This window comes from Chenopodium album, chromosome 9 (genome assembly GCF_948465745.1).
Source record: "Chenopodium album chromosome 9, dcCheAlbu1.1, whole genome shotgun sequence".
Lineage (NCBI taxonomy): Eukaryota > Viridiplantae > Streptophyta > Magnoliopsida > Caryophyllales > Amaranthaceae > Chenopodium > Chenopodium album.
Window position 1 is genome coordinate 23,848,932 of NC_137842.1, and position 17,022 is coordinate 23,865,953.

The 17,022-nt window shown below is 38.8% G+C and overlaps 1 non-coding gene across 1 annotated transcript; it reads right to left on the bottom strand.

The window, feature by feature from the left end:
- Positions 1-415: 415 nt before the first annotated feature.
- On the bottom strand, positions 416-521 carry LOC145561066 (small nucleolar RNA R71). Its single transcript, XR_014093650.1, has one exon. It is a non-coding gene; the product is annotated as a small nucleolar RNA R71 (small nucleolar RNA).
- Positions 522-17,022: the final 16,501 nt, after the last annotated feature.

Genomic DNA, 17,022 nt, shown 5'->3' on the forward strand with positions numbered 1-17,022 from the left:
TCAACCTATAAGTTTGAGAGTGAAGATGGTCCTAAAATGGGAGAGAATACACCTTTGAGTCGTCTTGGGGCTCCCGAAGCCTTTAGAGCACAAAGTGGGATCTTAACTCCTACTACTCAAGCCAACAATTTCGAAAGCAAGCCCAATTTGATTGCTTTGATAGAGAGGAAACAATTCTCGGGTGGGAAATTTGGGAGTCCCCATGAACACTTAGAAGAGTTCGAGAAATATTGTGACACAGTAAAGGTCAATGGAGTGACTCAAGAATATATTCGCCTCAAGATGTTTCCATTTTCTCTAATTGGGAGAAGACTAGAGTGGCTAGAGAAGGAGGTGCCCCCTAATTCCCTCACAACATGGGACCAAGTCACTACGACTTTCTTGAGGAGGTTGTATAACCAAAATAAGACCGCCGAGGCTCGGTCTTCAATCCAAGGTTTTCGGCAAAAGAGTGGTGAGTCTCTAAGTGCAGCATGGGAACGATACAAAGAACTTCAACGTCAATGCCCACACCATGGGATAACCAAGTATCAACTCATTCACACTTTCTATGGAGGTCTCACACCTCAAGGAAGAACAAGCCTAGACGCCGCGGCCGGCGGTCCAATCATGAACAAAGGAGAGGATGAAGTGGAGTGTATTATAGAGGAGGCCGCAAAGAACTATGATTATTGGTATGAAGGAGAAAGGGATGTTACTTCTAGTAAGGGTGTTTATGCATTGGAGCAAGCCAACGCAATCAACAACCTCTCTACCCAAATATCCAAAATGACCAAGCAAATGGATGAATTGATGAAAGAAAGGTCCAATCCTCATGGTAATACCTCCCTTTCAACCAAGAGGGGCAATGGTATGGATACTTCCTCCCCCTCTTCTTACAATACAATGCCCCAAGGATGCATGTTTTGTTCTAATTGTGAAACCTATGATCATGATACCTCTCATTGTGTATATGCTTGTGAAGTTCAACCCCTTCCCCATGAACATGATGATAATATAGAAAATGTCAATGCTATGAATTTTGCTCCTAGAATGGGGAATGTAGGGAACTTGAGGCCAAACTCCAATCAAATGGGGAATTGGAATCAAGGTGGAAACCGTGGTTGGAATCAAAGTGGTGGTGGTTATGGTAACCAATACCATGGTGGGGGAGGCCCTTCCAATTTCAATGGAAGAGGCTACTCTAACCAAAGGGGGCATGGTAATCAAAACCAACAACCTAATTCCCGATACCATTACCATCAAAATCAAAATTTTAGTGATCAAGGTAACATGGGAAACAATCAACAAAGCAATGTTCCTAACCAAGGCATCGGAGGCAATAGGGGTCAATATGTTTCTAACTATACCCAAACTAATAGGCCTTCGGGTTTCCATGAACCCTAACTTCCTCCACCTCAACAACCTCTTCAACTTGAAGCCCCTCCAAATGATCCCATGATGGCTAAGTTAGATGCTCTATTGAAAATGCGTGAGGAGGATCAAAAGAGGCATGAGGAGGAATAAAGGAGATATGAGGAGGATAAAAAGTGAACAAATGCTCATATCAAAATGCTTGAGACCCAAATTGCTCAACTTGAATCTAATTCATCCCCTTCTTCTTCTTCTTCTTCTTCTTCTTCTTCTTCTTCTTCTTCTTATTCTTATTCTTCTTCTCACATTCCAAGTCAAGGAGTCAACCCAAAACTTTTGTATGTCGTGACAACTAGGAGTGGGAAGGTAGTAGGGAGTGACCCTTTAGTTGAGGAAGAACCCCAAGAGGAGGTGGAGTTAGAGAATGAGGGTGAGAGAACCAATGAGCCATTAAGTGTTGAAAAGGAAAAAGATATTGAGGTGCCAAGGGAAAAATAAGCCACCCCCTTGCTCCTAAATCGCCAACCTAGACAGGAGAAGCTACCCTTTCCACAACGATTCGTGAGAGCTAAACTTGATGCCCAATTTGGGAAGTTTTTGGAAGTCATTAAGAATTTGCATGTTTCCATTCCTTTTGTTGATGCTATGAAGCAAATGCCCCACTATTCCAAATTCTTGAAAGACCTTTTGAGTGGGAGAAGGGAGTGTGAAATGGTGAGCTTGACTGCCAATTGTAGCGCAATTCTTTCCAATAAATTTCCTACCAAATTAAAAGATCCGGGTAACTTCTCCATCCCTTGTTCTATTGACACCATTGAGTTTGATAAAGTCTTGTGTGATTTAGGAGCAAGTGTGAGTCTCATTCCCTATTCCGTCTACCAAAATCTTAGTGTAGGAACCCTCTCCCCTACTAATATAACTCTCCAACTAGCGGACCGTTCCATTAAGTTCCCCATGGTCAAGGTTGAGGACATTCCCCTCAGGGTAGGAAAGTTCACACTCCCCGTGCATTTCTATGTGCTAGAGATGGATGAGGACGAGAGGATTCCTATAATTTTGGGTAGACCATTTCTAGCTACTTCTAGAGCTATCATCGATGTGAAGGAGGGTAATATATCCTTGAAAATTGACAATGATTCCATTGAATTTGATTTGAATAGTGTCATGCAACAACCCTCCTCAAGTGGTGAATGCTTTAGGGTAGATATTCTTGATACCGTGCTTAATGAATTTTCTCTCTCCCACTTGCATGCTACTAATGATCCTCTTGAAAGTGTGTTGTTGAATGAATCCAAGATAGGTACTCACAAAGAAGACATACAATTCTATGAGGATTTTCTTGCGGAAAGCAAGAGGGAGTGCAAGGATGCGAGCATGGAAGAGGAGGCTCCTTACATTCATGACCTCTTTCAAGTTAAAGAAAGAGAAGAGAGCCCCAATGGTAAGGGAGCACCAAAGGTAGACTTGAAACCTCTACCTTTGGGCTTGAGGTATGCATTTCTTGGTTCCGATGAGTCTTTCCCCGTGATTGTCAATTCTAACCTAACGGAGGAGCAAACCTCCCTCTTGATCAATGTTTTGAGAAAACACAAGAAAGCTTTGGGTTATATCATTGATGATATCAAAGTTATAAGTCCATCTTTATGCATGCACAAAATTGATCTAGAGGGAGATACCAAACCCGTTAGACAAAGATAAAGAAAGCTTAACCCTTCCATGCAAGAGGTTGTGCGGAAGGAAGTGGCTAAGCTTCTTGATGCGGGAATTATCTAACCAATTGCTCATAGTGATTGGGTATCTCCCGTACAAGTTATGCCTAAGAAAGGGGGCATGACGGTAGTGAAAAATGATCATGATCAACTAGTGCCCACTAGGCTTGTTACCGGTTGGCGCATGTGTATTGACTATCGCCAACTTAACACAAGTACATGTAAAGATCATTTTCCACTACCGTTCATTGATCAAATGTTGGAAAGTCTTACAAAGCATTCATTCTATTGTTCCTTGATGATTACTCGGGATTTTTCCAAATCCCGATTGACCCCAAGGATCAAGAGAAGACGGCCTTCACATGCCCCTACGGTACTTATGCGCATCGTAGGATGCCTTTCGGGCTTTGTAATGCCCCCGCAACATTCCAACGTTGCATAATGTCAATTTTTAGTGATATGATTGAGGATGAGATAGAAGTCTTCATGGATGAATTTTCCGTTGGAGGAGCCACCTATGAAGATTGTCTATCCAATTTATCTCGTTGCTTAGAAAGATATGAGAGGGCCAACCTCGTGTTGAATTGGGAAAAGTGCCACTTTATGGTGGAAAGTGGGATTGTTCTTGGGCACAAAATTTCCCATGCCGCCATTGAGGTAGATAGAGACAAGGTAAAGGTCATTGAGAAACATCCTCCTCCCACCAACGTGAGGGAAGTGAGATCCTTTCTTGGCCATGCCGGGTTCTATCGGCGTTTTATAAAAGATTTTTCATTGATTGCTAAGCCTCTCACATCCCTATTGCAACAAGATAAGGAGTTTGTGTTTGATGATGCTTGTCAAGAGTCTTTTTGTAGGTTGAAAGAAGCCCTTTGCACCGCTCCTATTGTCCAAGGTCCGGATTGGTCTCTTCCATTTGAGCTTATGTGCGATGCAAGTGACGAGGCTATTGGATCGGTTCTTGGGAAACAAAAGGATGGGAAACTTCATGTCATACATTATTTGTCTAAAACTCTCAATGATGCCCAACGAAACTACACAACTACCGAGAAGGATTTCCTAGCGGTTATTCACTCATTTGAGAAGTTTATAACCTACCTCATTGGTTCTAGGACAATTGTGTATACCGACCACTCGGCTCTCAAATAATTGATAGGAAAGAAGGAAGCTAAACCGAGGTTGTTGAGATGGGTTTTAGTTCTCCAAGACTTTGGCTATGAGATAAGAGACAAGAAGGGAGCCGAGAATGTGGTGGCGGATCACCTTTCAAGGTTGGGCGGTGCAAGGTTTCAAGATGATGGTTTGCCAATAGAAGATGCTCTAAGGGATGATGTGATATATGTCCTTGAGGTGAAGTCAGAGCCATGGTATGCGGATATTGTGAATTATTTGGCTTGTGGTGCCATACCTCCGGATTTCACTTCACAACAACGTCGAAGACTCAAGCATGAGGCAAAGAGATACATTTGGGATGATCCGATTTTGTTAAAGAGAGGGGTCGATGGTTTGTTGAGGATATGTGCCCCCAATGACGAGGTTCAAAGTGTTCTCCATATGCGCCACTCTTCTCCTTGTGGTGGGCATATGAAAGCTCAAAAGATCGCCTCAAAGGTTCTACAATATATGCTCTTTTGGCCTTCTCTATTCAAGGATGCTTGGATTTTTGTTAAGACTTGTGATAGATGTCAACGGATGGGGAATATTTCTAGGAGGGGTGAAATGCCGCAAAACCCCATCCTTGAGCTTGAAGTTTTTGATGTGTGGGCTATATATTTTATGGGCCCTTTTATTTCTTCACATGGGAACAAGTATATTTTGGTTGCCGTTGACTATGTCTCTAAGTGGGCGGAGGCCGTGGCTTCACCTGCGAATGATTCTAAGGTAGTGGTTAATATTTTCAAGAAAGTGATTTTCCCAAGATTTGGTGTTCCAAGAGCCACAATTAGCGATGGGGGGTCACATTTCAATCACCACACCTTCGTTTGACTTCTTGATAGATATGGAGTGTCTCATAAGCGGGGGCTTGCTTACCACCCTCAAACGAGTGGTCAAGCGGAGATCACCAATAAGGAGCTCAAGGTGATCTTGGAGAAGACGGTTGCTAGAACAAGAAAGGATTGGTCTTCTAAACTCATCGACTCTCTATGGGCGTATAGAACCGCCTTCAAAACTCCAATAGGGACCACTCCCTATAAGCTTGTTTATGGGAAAAATTGTCACTTTCCCGTAGAGATGGAGCATCGAACCCATTGGGCGATCAAGCAAATCAAATTTGACCTCCATAGTGCGGGTGAACAAAGGCTTCTCGAGCTACATGAGTTAAAGGAGTTGAGGATGAATGCTTACGATAGTGCAAGCATGTACAAGGCACGGACTAAGGCTTGGTGTAGACACCTAAAAATGTCTCCCCAAAACCAAACCCGATGATGAACAACCTTTCACCGCCATTATTGGTCGGGTTGAGTATTTAATCTTGGAGTGCTTAAATCCATATTTCCATTTCATAAACCAACCCAATTTCTATCCCATTTCCCCAAACCATAACTTATTTTCCTCTTTTCGTGCCTTTAAACCCAAAATAATTCATTTCGTGTCCTTTAAAATCATTCATTTCGTGTCCTTTTTATAAAAATGTTTATTTCAGTTTATTTTGGTCCATAATCTAGGTCTAATAATTGAATAGTTGGATGGTTATTTAAAAGATCTTTTCAACGATTTATTATAAGCCCAAATCCGAGTTAAAACGAATAAGTTATGGCCAAAATATTAAATTGAGCCCAAACCGAACCTAAGCCCACCTTACCTACGACCTAATGATCATGTGGAGGGTCCAAATGATTTAATCCAATTCCTAAACCAATTAGGATTAATAGAATCTTCTATAAGTTTCTAAAAGTTCTTAATTATCCTTTTTGAAAAGATAAGATTAAAGAGTTTGAAATTGAATAAAACTTTTCTTTTTGAAAGTCCTATTTTCTATCCGAATTGAAAGACATTCAAAGATAGACAGATATGATTTTAGTGCCTCATAGTTTTTATCCAAATTTTATATGGTTGGATAGCCCTTGAAACTATCTTTCCAATGATATATTATAATATCAATTCCGAGCTATAACGGAAAAGATATGAATAAAATGTCAAACTCTATCCAAAACTGACACCGTCTCACTATTTCGGCTATATCTTTTGTTTTACAAAATATTTTAATCTGATTCTAATTTTTTTAGAAATTAGACTTCAATATCTGTCCAACTATATCTTATTCATCTTATTCATATTTCTGGATCAAAAGATATGATAAAAACAAAAACCGCAAAAACTGTTGTCTATCGCAAGAGTTTTATCCGATTCGAATTCTTATCTTTTCTTGATTCTTCAACCCTTTTTTTTCTCTATAAATAGAGGTCATATCTCCCCTTTTTCAATCATCAACAATCTTGATCATAAAGTAATTCTCTTCTCCCTCTTTAGCCTAAATACTAGCCATCCTATTTTCTCAAAATACATCCCCTAATTAAGCACTCCAAGGAGTTCATATAATACCCAAAGTTCTATAATTAAACCAAGGCGTGAAAGGTATAATTGACTGAGGGTTTGGACCAAATTAAATCTATATTTATTTAATTTAATTTCCATTTGATTTATATTTTTATTGAAGTTACTAACAATTTATTCATGATGTAGCAATTAAAAGGAACGCGCGGAATGTGAGTAATTAATTAATTTAATTACTTATTATTTTTATATTGCTAGTATCATGATTAGGTTTATTTATTATTCGATTTGAATAATGATATTATTGTTAAATTGCTTCCAATATTAATGTTTATTCTATTATTTTTATGATCACCATATTGCATGTTTAAAGGGAATATGTAATTGAAAATCACGACTAAAAAGATAATTTGGACAACCGATTTAGGTTCCTTTTAATCTTGTTGCTTAATTCAAGTGATCACAAATATTTTAGAATTATATGTTGCATTAATATTCAACCAATTTAGCCTAATAATAGTTTGGAGCAAATTGAATATTTTGTTTGTATGCCTTTGAGATCGCAGGAATCATTTTTCACTATAAGAATCGAGTAGAGGCCAATACAGGCGAATGTGACTCCATGACTCACTTCGTACTATCATCCCCGATCCTCCTTTCGTGGTTCCAAACCATATGGAGTTATGTAATACCCCGTATTTTTATACGTATTTTATTTAAAGTATGTATTTTATAAAGTATTTAAATAGTTGTAATTATTTTAATTAAAGTATTTTAATTAATATTATTATTAAAGGAAAGTTTATTTAATTATTTTTTTTAAAAGTTGGGGTTTTATTTTAGGAAAGTTTAATTTTCAACAAGTTTTATTAGGGAAGGAATTAGGAAAACCTAAAAGAGGAAAGTTTAGGGAAGAGGGTTAGTAGAGAAGGGGTATAAATATCCCACTTATGAGGCAAATCAAACTTTGCCCAGAGTGGAGAAAACCCAAGGTAAACTTCTCTCTCTCTTCTCCTTATTTTTCTTTCTTTATCTTTTTCCCCTTCCCCTTATTTTTTCGGCTGCCCTTCTCCCTCACCACCGCTGCCAGCCACCGGCAGCTGGTGGCCGCCCCTGCCAGCAGCGCAAGCCGCCGCCGCCAACAGCCGGCAGCCGGTGGTGGCTGCCGTTCTTCCTCCTCTTTTTCCCCCTTTCTTTTTCGAACTATATATATATATATATATATATATATATATATATATATATATATATATATATATATATATATATATATATATATATATATATATATATATATATATATATATATATATATATATATATATATATATATATATATATATATATATATATATATATATATATATATATATATATATATAAACCTTAGCTTTCTTATTTTAATTTAATCTATGCTTAGATCTAATTATAATTTATGAGTTTTTGGATTTAATTTTGATGTTTGATTGTTGTAATTATGCTAATAAATTTTCAGCTTTGGTTTTAACTTAAAAAGCCCCAATTTTTGAAACCCTAGGTTCTTGATTTATGAAAATTATGAAAGTATATGAGGTATTAATGTTTAGATCTTCAATTTAAGTGTTTTAAGACTAAATTACAGCAAGTTTTAATTAGAAATAAAGTCCTGGAATTTTATGTTGAGCACTTAATACTATGTTTTTGAAGGAAATTTAAATTACCCATTAAGTGGGACTTAATTATGGTGTTTTAAATATAATTTCAGCTTATTCTAATTATTTTAAGAGGGGTTTTAGAATAGTATATATTGCTGGAAATTTGTTTAGAGTGGGTTTTAATGCTCTATTATAATTTTAATGTGTAGGAGACTTCGAAGTGAGCAATTTTTACTAGTCGTGGCGATTTTAAGATCGTATTCAAGGTACGTTCGCGTACTTAGCATATTTTGATGATGTAGAATCATGCTAGGCTTGATTTCAATCAATTACAATTAGTATCATGCAAAGGTTTATGTATGGAATTGTGAATTAATGGTGTTGGTGATTGAATTGTGAAGCATGAATTATTTGTGATGGTTTTTGGATTGGAAAATTTTATTTTGGGCATGTTGTGTTTGAACCACACTTTTATTTATGACATGTTAGAATGCATGATTAATTAAACTACATGTTTAATTATGTTAGGAATATTGAAAAGGAATTTTATTATGGTTCAAATAATTTTTATTGATGCTTTAACCATGAGAAAGGAGCTATATAAGTGTCTATGTACACAAGGAATAAATTGTATGTTGGTGCCTTTGTGCACTTAAGGTGTTTTTAACACCGAGGGATAGGATTTTTGGTGCTTTATGCGTTTAAGGTGTCTTTGACACTGAGGTAAAATTAAAAAGGATTCAACATTAAATATTATGTGGTCACTAAATATTCAATAATTAAATTGGTATGTTTGAGTGATTGAATTATTATTGATGATTGAATTGTTATGCTTTGAGGGTCATCACCAAGTCTAATGATATGTAAATAACGTAAAGTGAAAGAGATTACGCACCAAAACTCTTGGAACGTATATACCTTGAGTATGAACATATGGGGGGAGTTATGTGACTTTATATTTGATCATAACTTCTAACGGAGTACAGGACGATGTATATTCCTTTTTATTATTATTATGCGCTGGAATTCCGCCACCTATGTGTGGCACAGGTTTGTTGCTGGCACGGTTAGCTCCCGTGTCAGTTAACCTCAATTTATTGGGGTAGGTATAGTTGGAAACCCGTTCGATGCGTAATCAACGCTAAATGAATTATTTAGTGTCTAGTTAAAGTGTCTTGTTTATTGTTGTGTGTGCTTATAAACAGGTGCAATGAGGTAAGTGTGTGTGATGATAGGAGAATGCATGTTAGTGTGTTTAATTACGCTTATGTACTCAGCTTTGCTGATTGTGTGTGTTGTTTGTGTCTGGCCATGTCTTTATCTTGGCCCTACGATGATCCATTTTAATGGAGAGTAGTGGGGGCAAGTAGAGATACACTTTTCAAGTATTGAAGCATGTTCATGACTGGGCATGAGTGAAGAGAGAATCATGCTAGATTCCATTAGGATATAATGTGTTTTATGCATTGAATATTTTATTATATTACTTTATGGACTAACACAAAAGTTTGGTTGTTTCGGTTTTGAATAAGGGCCTTAAATGGTTCCAAGTTGTAGTGGATTTTATTTGACTTTGGTTTTGTTGATTTTCAACTTTACATTCGTTGGTTTGGCTTTTAAATTGTGTTATTTAAATAGTTTTGGTTTTCAAGTCTTCCACTGTGTATCTTTGATAGTTGCCTTAGCCGTTTTCACGGTGGCGGTAATGTCTTAGATATTCCTAAAACGTATTTTAAAAAGAGTAAAGTGTGTATTTAAAGGAAAGGAATTTCTAGGGTGTTGCAAGTTAGTAATCTCATGGATTATGAATGGGGTGTAACCTTCACGGGTCAATCGTTGTTGCCTTTGTTGTCCCTTATTCGTGGTTGCCTTTTTATGATCCGTGAACGGTTTACAAGTTCCTTAAAAACTTGTTGGCGGCTCCCTACTTTATTTGTCCCTAATCGTATTATGTCAATTCCCACTTCCTAAGAGTGTCAATCATATTCACAACATGCTCTAACGTAGGCGCACTTCGAACGACGCCTACACTTGGCACGATGCTCAAATTGTCAAGAAGGAATTGGTCAAAGGCCAAAAATTCCTCCTATTCAACTCCCGCTTGAAACTTTTCCCGGGCAAGCTTAGGTCAAGGTGGAGTGGGCTGTACATTATCACAGAGGTGTTCCCATATGGCGCTTATGAGATTTCCCAAGACGGGCATACTCCATTCAAAGTGAACGGTCACCGGCTCAAGCCCTACTACGAAGGATTTCCAAGTGATGAACCAATTTCTGTGACTCTTCTTGATATGCATCATCAATTTGACCCTCCTTGATTAGTTCAAGGAATGTCAAGCTAACGACGTAAACCAAAAGCACTTCCGGGAGGCAACCCGAGTCTCTAACCCTTTTCTACTCTCTTCTTTTCTTGATGCTTTATTATTTTTCTATCTACAATTTTGGATTGTTGGATTTTTGAGTTTTGATTGTGTTGGAATTTTTGGTATGCTTTTCCTTAGCATGATGGTATGGTGTTTAGTGTGTGTTTTGAAGAGGGGTGTTTGTGTATATTTTGTTGCAAAATGAGCTTTTTTATAAAAATTAGGTGGTTCGGCCGAACTCCTTGAAGGTTCGGTCGAACTTTATGAAAGGTCCACCCGAACTTTCTTGAGTTCGGTCGCACCTCCTCTGGAAGCTAAATTTGAAAACTTTCTGCTAAAATTGCAGAAATTAAGGATTCAGAGTAGGTTCGACCGAACACATAGGGGGTTCGACCAAACCTCAGTTCGCCCAAACATTGTTGAGTTCGGTCACACCTCCTCTGAAATTAAAAGCTGGAAAGTTTCTGCCCATTTTGTGAATTCAGCGTTAAAGAGCAGGTTCGACCGAACCTTGAGCAAGTTCGGCCGAACTATTTAAATGGTTCGACCGAACTTACCCATGGTTCGACCGAACCGTTTGCCGTTTTTTTTTTAAAAAAAAAAAAAAAAAGAATTGCTGCTGCTATGTTATTGCTACTATTTTCACGAGTTTGCTCACCCCATTTCGACACTCCCTCTTTCTATTCTCCTCCTTCTCAATCTAAACCCCATTGTCATCCTCTCTTACAACCTCAAACCTCCATCAAAATCACTCCAATTTTCTCTTTTTCTCACTTATTTTCCATCCTCTACTCAATTTCTACAATCTCCACCAAAAATTCCACACAAAAATCCCATCTTTTCATTTTTCCCTAATTTCTAGGGTTTGAGTGCTTTGGTGTTTTTGGGTCTCTACTTACTTACAATCAATTGTGGTATGGTTTTCCTACCTTTTGCAAGTTAATTTCTTCAATTTCTCATAGTTTTACCATGTTTTTCATGTTTAAATATGAATTGTGGTATTCTTGAAATTGTTGGTAATAGCTTATTTGATTCTTGTGGTTCTTTGGATTTACTTGTTGCAATTGATTGGTAATTGATAGTAGAACATGTTGTTATCATGATTATGCATGTATACCTTGGTTTTATTTGATCTCAATGTCTTTGCTTAAAAATATTGATTTCATGCTAGGGTGTTCATGCTACCATTTGATGATTGAGAAATTCATGAGTTGGATGTCGTTGGAGATTGATTCTCGTTGTTTTTGGTTTGATTTTGATGTTTTGGTGAATGATTATCACGTAATTAGGGGGACATCATGCCAAAATTCACCTAGACTTTGTTAGGATTTACATATGAATGTCATAGGATTTCTTGCCCATGCCTTGGTTTAAATGTGTCCATTTATGCCTTGAATTGTATCGTTGTTATCCTCTACATCTATTTCACAACTCAAGGCAACTACTTTCATGCATACACTTTTACCGTGGCTAGCTTCTTATGTCATCTCTTATCAAATCGTCCTAATAATAGCTCTTGGTAATTTTGTAGAATCATGGTATTTGGCAAGAGAAAGTCAAAGAGGAAGAGAGTGGGTGAATCTTCATCAACGAGTTTCCCGCCCCCTCCCGGCATAAATGATCATAGCATAATTGCTCCGAATGAGCACTTTTGGGACGCCTACAAAACCCTCATCAACCGTCCCATCCGTTCAACAAGGTTCTTTTGTCCTACAACGTTGCAAAAGTTCGGTATCTTGGAGGAGGTAGTCCGGCTAGCATAAAATTTTGGATGGGGTGACTTCATCTACACGCTCACACCTATGAGCGAGTGACATTGGAAGTCATAGATCCGGAATTTAACGATGGGGAACCTCAACTTGTGATACATTTTTGCATGTTCAATGAGGATCACTCCCTCACCGGGAGTGATCTAAACGAGATCTTCCATTGGCATGCGACCGGGCTAGATTATCCTTGCGAGATGACTTCCACTCACCGCATCCCCTACAACGAGCAAGAGTGGTGGAGGAGCATATCCTCCAGGGATAGTTTCCAAACTAACGTCTCTAAGGTCAACAACATCATCCACATAGCCATGAGATACTTTGCTCGGCTTCTCCAATATGCCGTGTTCTTCAAAGCAAACTTCGGCTCAATGGTTAAGGATGAGGTAGCTTGCCTATTTTTGGCCGACAACCCTCAGCGCCTCAAGCTCCAATGCTCCTCCACCTTCATCTAAAGGCTTTTGGATACTCGGGACAACCGTCTTAGTGACAACATTTTTATGGGGGGCATGATTACTATCATTGCCCTTTCCTTGAAGAATGGAGCTTACAAGGAACAAATAGAAATGCTCCCCTTTGTGCACCAAACCCGAGAGGAAGTCACCGACGAGTTTCCTCCCTATTCTCTCTCCCTTAGTGCTCTCCGTCACAACCGCTTTATTAGCTACTCCACAAGCAAGCGCAAATTTATCCTCTTAGTAGATAAAGAGGTAGAATGGTGTGTCCTTCCGGACCCCTCTTTCACTACGGTGGACCACTCCACTCCTCTTAAATGGAAGATCCCCCAGCAGCACTTCCCCAATGAATTGAGAAGAACCCGAGCCCGGGGTGCAGTTCCTCATCCCCCACCGGTCCACCGCCCGGAGCAAACCGTTCCCCTCCCTTAGCGGGGGAGGTGAGGCATCTTCCTCTTTTTCCTTTCCCCCTTTTGATATGAATGCCCTTCGTAGTACCCTCGAGTATATTCGCCGTGATAACCAAGCTTCCATTGAACAATGGGGGTATTACGGGAGGATAAATTATGATAATCTTGTACAAGCGGCATCCAAGCGCCTTTTGTTAACTATCCCTACCACCCTCCTCAAGAGGGTCCGGTAAACCATTGGGGGCCCTATGACCCCAACAACCCCACCCCCAATGACTACCCCTATTGGGAGGATAACATCGACCCTACCCAACGTATTGGAACCCCACCATACAACCCATATCGCTCGGGTAGGTGTGATCCGGCTTATGATCTGGCTTCCACATCAACCCCAAATCCTTTCGATGGTGGTTGGGGTGGCCATGGGTGGCCCTATGAGCATTTCAACCAACCCTTCCACCCATTTATGGATACTCCCGGGTTTGATTTTGAAAACCCCCCTCAACCTAGAGGGCAAGGAGATAGGAACCCATGATGAGGGTTCCCTTCCTACCCCCGGAACTTCTAACTTTAAACTTTTGCTCGAGACGTGCAAAAGACTAGTGTGGGGGAGGATGTTTCTCTTGGTTGGTTGAAATGTACATAGGAGGGTAGTGTGGTAGGGTAGTGGCTTGTACATGCGGAGGACTATTGAGGATAGTGGCCTTGTTGTAGTTGATGATGTTGTGATGATGATGTGATGGTGATTATGGTGATGTTTTGATGATGTTTGTATGATGATTTTTGTTGATTTTTGATGATTTTTTATGATTCTTGAGTTTTGTGTAGGTGAAGATGCGCCCAAAGAAAAATCCAAAATTCCCGACAATCCAAATTCCCTTAATCCAAACTTTGTAGATAACTTTTTATTTATTTTTCTTTTTATTTATAACTTTAGTCTTTTTCTTTGGTTTCTAAATTTTTCTTGTTTTGTCATAGTTTGTTTTGTTTTGTCTCACTTTTCTTGAAGCTTGAAAGCGGGGACGAAGGAAGTTAAGGAGCAACACGAGCTCCCTTAGTGAGATTGTATGAATTATCTTGTCTTCCATTTCAAGCGGCGTTTGGTGAGACCTTTCCTCTCTTTTATTTTCTCTTTCTTTGAGTGTTTAGTCTAGGTTTAGCTTAGGGAGAAGTTAAATGGTTCGAGGATGTTTGCTTTTGGTTCTATGGAACCTGGGATCGTTGATGTTGTTATCGAACGATCACTTGTATAACGATTGGGATCTACTTGGATTACATGCCTCGTTTGTGAATCTTTTTAATTTCTTCCTCTTTCTTTTGTTTTGTTTTTCTTCTTTTTTGTGACAAACATGACTATGACAAGTTGAAATGATTTTTGATGTAGAATTTGCTCATTCATTTGGTTGTGTATGCCTTTTATGATGTTGCATCTTTGAATGCTTATCTTCCTAATTGATGAGGGTTTACACGGTTTGAGAATGCTTAGGGTTGAGTTAGAAACATTGTAAGCTAAGGTAGCCCGTTTTAGAACTTTTGAGGACATTTGAACCCCTAGTTCACAGGAAAGTGGTAAGATGGAGTTGCTCTCTATAGTGGATAGGATTCCCTCTAGTTAGTATTTGCTTATTTCTTATCCCATGTGAGCGTCATTTGTTCTAGCCTTCATCATTCTTGTCAGCGGCATTTTGGATCCTTAACTATGCATGTCTTAATCTTAGTGTTGGTATCTAGCTCCCGAGATCGTGAACAAACAACTCTAGAGGAGGAAAAGGGCATTTCTCATTTTTCTTTGTTTTCTTTGTGTTTTGTTACAAATTTGGTTTTCATTTTTGCATCCACCTACTTTCTAACCAATTTGAGCCTTATTTCCCTTTCTTGACTTAGCCATATTAAAAACCTATCGGCCTATGTTCTACCGACCCTTGTAGTTAGTGAAGCATTGGCTTGTGAGGTTCGAGTTTGAGAGTGTTGGTTTTGAGCAAGAAAGTTGTGTAAATCGGTTCAAGTAAGGTTATGAAAGTTGGTTATGAAAAGAATATGAAAAAAGTTTGTGAAGAAGGTTGCAACACATGACAACCAAGTGAAGTTGAAAAAGAAAAAAATGATGAAAAAATGAAATGAAAAGAAAAAAATGATGAAAAAAAAAAGATGAAAGAAATGAAAAGGGATGAAGCAATGTTGTGAGGTTTGTATTGAAGGTTGTAATTTGAGGTTAGATTCCATTCTTAAGTTGTTCTTGAGAGATGGCCACTCTTTAATTTTGCTTCACTTAGGATTTGCCACCAAAATTTTCAAATTGATTCCCAACCTTAACCCCTAGCCATGACATTACAACCCTAGTTAAGACCCTTGGACTTGGAGGAGCATGGTCAAAGAACGCTGGAGGGAGATAGATTTCAACTCTATGGAGAGAGTATGCATAGTTGAGATGTCGGGATGACCTTATGATTCCACATAGAAATATCTTTTTCCGGTTCCCTCGAAGAATCATGAGGAGCTAACTAGGGGATGAATTGAAACTAGTGGAGAGAACTTGGACCGTCTTGGTTGGGGCTAGGGCGGAGAGTGAGATCATTAGTTCTCTATGCTTAGCTTAGGTTTGTCTCTTTCAACAACGAGCATCTTATAACGTGTGTCCCTCATTAAATTGAGAAAGGTGAGTATTCTTTGGTGCATGTCTTTTCGTTTGAGTTCAAATGGAGAATTTTCTACCTAAGTGCTTAAGTGGTTTTCCTTAACCCTTGTCATGTTATGTTTGTTGTGACTTTCTCTTTGTTTTGGCATTCCTTACTTGAGGACTAGCAAGAGGCAAGTGTGGGGGAAGTTGATGAGTGGCATTTATGCCACGATTAAGGTTCATTTTGATGGTCATTTTCCCATATTTGCGGTTTGTTTGCATCCTTTTCTTTGCACTTAGTTCCCTTTCCCTTTATGCATCTTCTTTCCTAGATTTTGCCCCTCTTCTTACTCTTTACTTTGATCTCCATGCTTATGCTTTGTAGGAACCACCGAGGTCTTCAAGAGGAGGAAGCTAAGCTCAAGGAAAGCTGAAGGAAGCAAGATTCAAGAGAGGTTCGGTCGAACCCCCTAAAGGTGTGGTCGAACATGCTCAATGGTCCGGCCGAAAAGTTTTGGCAGTTTCAAGTGGCATTTTGGCGAATTTGCAGGAGTGGCCGAACCTCAAAAGTTCGACCAGACCAGGATCAGGGAGGTTTGACCGAACCTACCCATAGTTCGGTCGAACCTACCCTGTAGTCCGGTCGAACCTTCCCAGTGTTCGGTCGGACCACTCCTCTATTTCAGCTGGCTGTGTACGGACTATATAAGTCCCACTTTAGAACGTTTTGATGTAATTAGATTAACTTAGTTTTAATTTTCTGCATTTTTTAGCTTAATCTAGAGAGAGAAACACTATTAGTCTTCATTTGTAGAGAGAGAAAGTGTGGATTTCTTCATTGATGAACTTGGATTTTGAAGAAGAAGTTTGTTTAATCTTTTGTAGATCTTCAACTTCAATTAATGAGCAATCTCTTACTCTTCCTCTTTACTTTTGCATTTAATTTTTTTTGTTTACTTTGATTTTCCTTCTTGCTTATTAATCATGTTGATGCTTATTGATTTGGTGATTGATATTGTTTTCAACATGATTTGTGAGTAGTCACTTAGCCAAGGGTGTGGGGATGGTGTAGTTGCTAATTTTTCATGCTTATAATATTGGGATTAAGTTAATTGTGATTAAAATCTTTGCATGCTTGATATTCTTTGATCTTCCTGCAAGTGCACATTGTTGGTTGATTAAAGGTGAATCTTTGCTAACAAGGAACGGAAGTTGACTTAG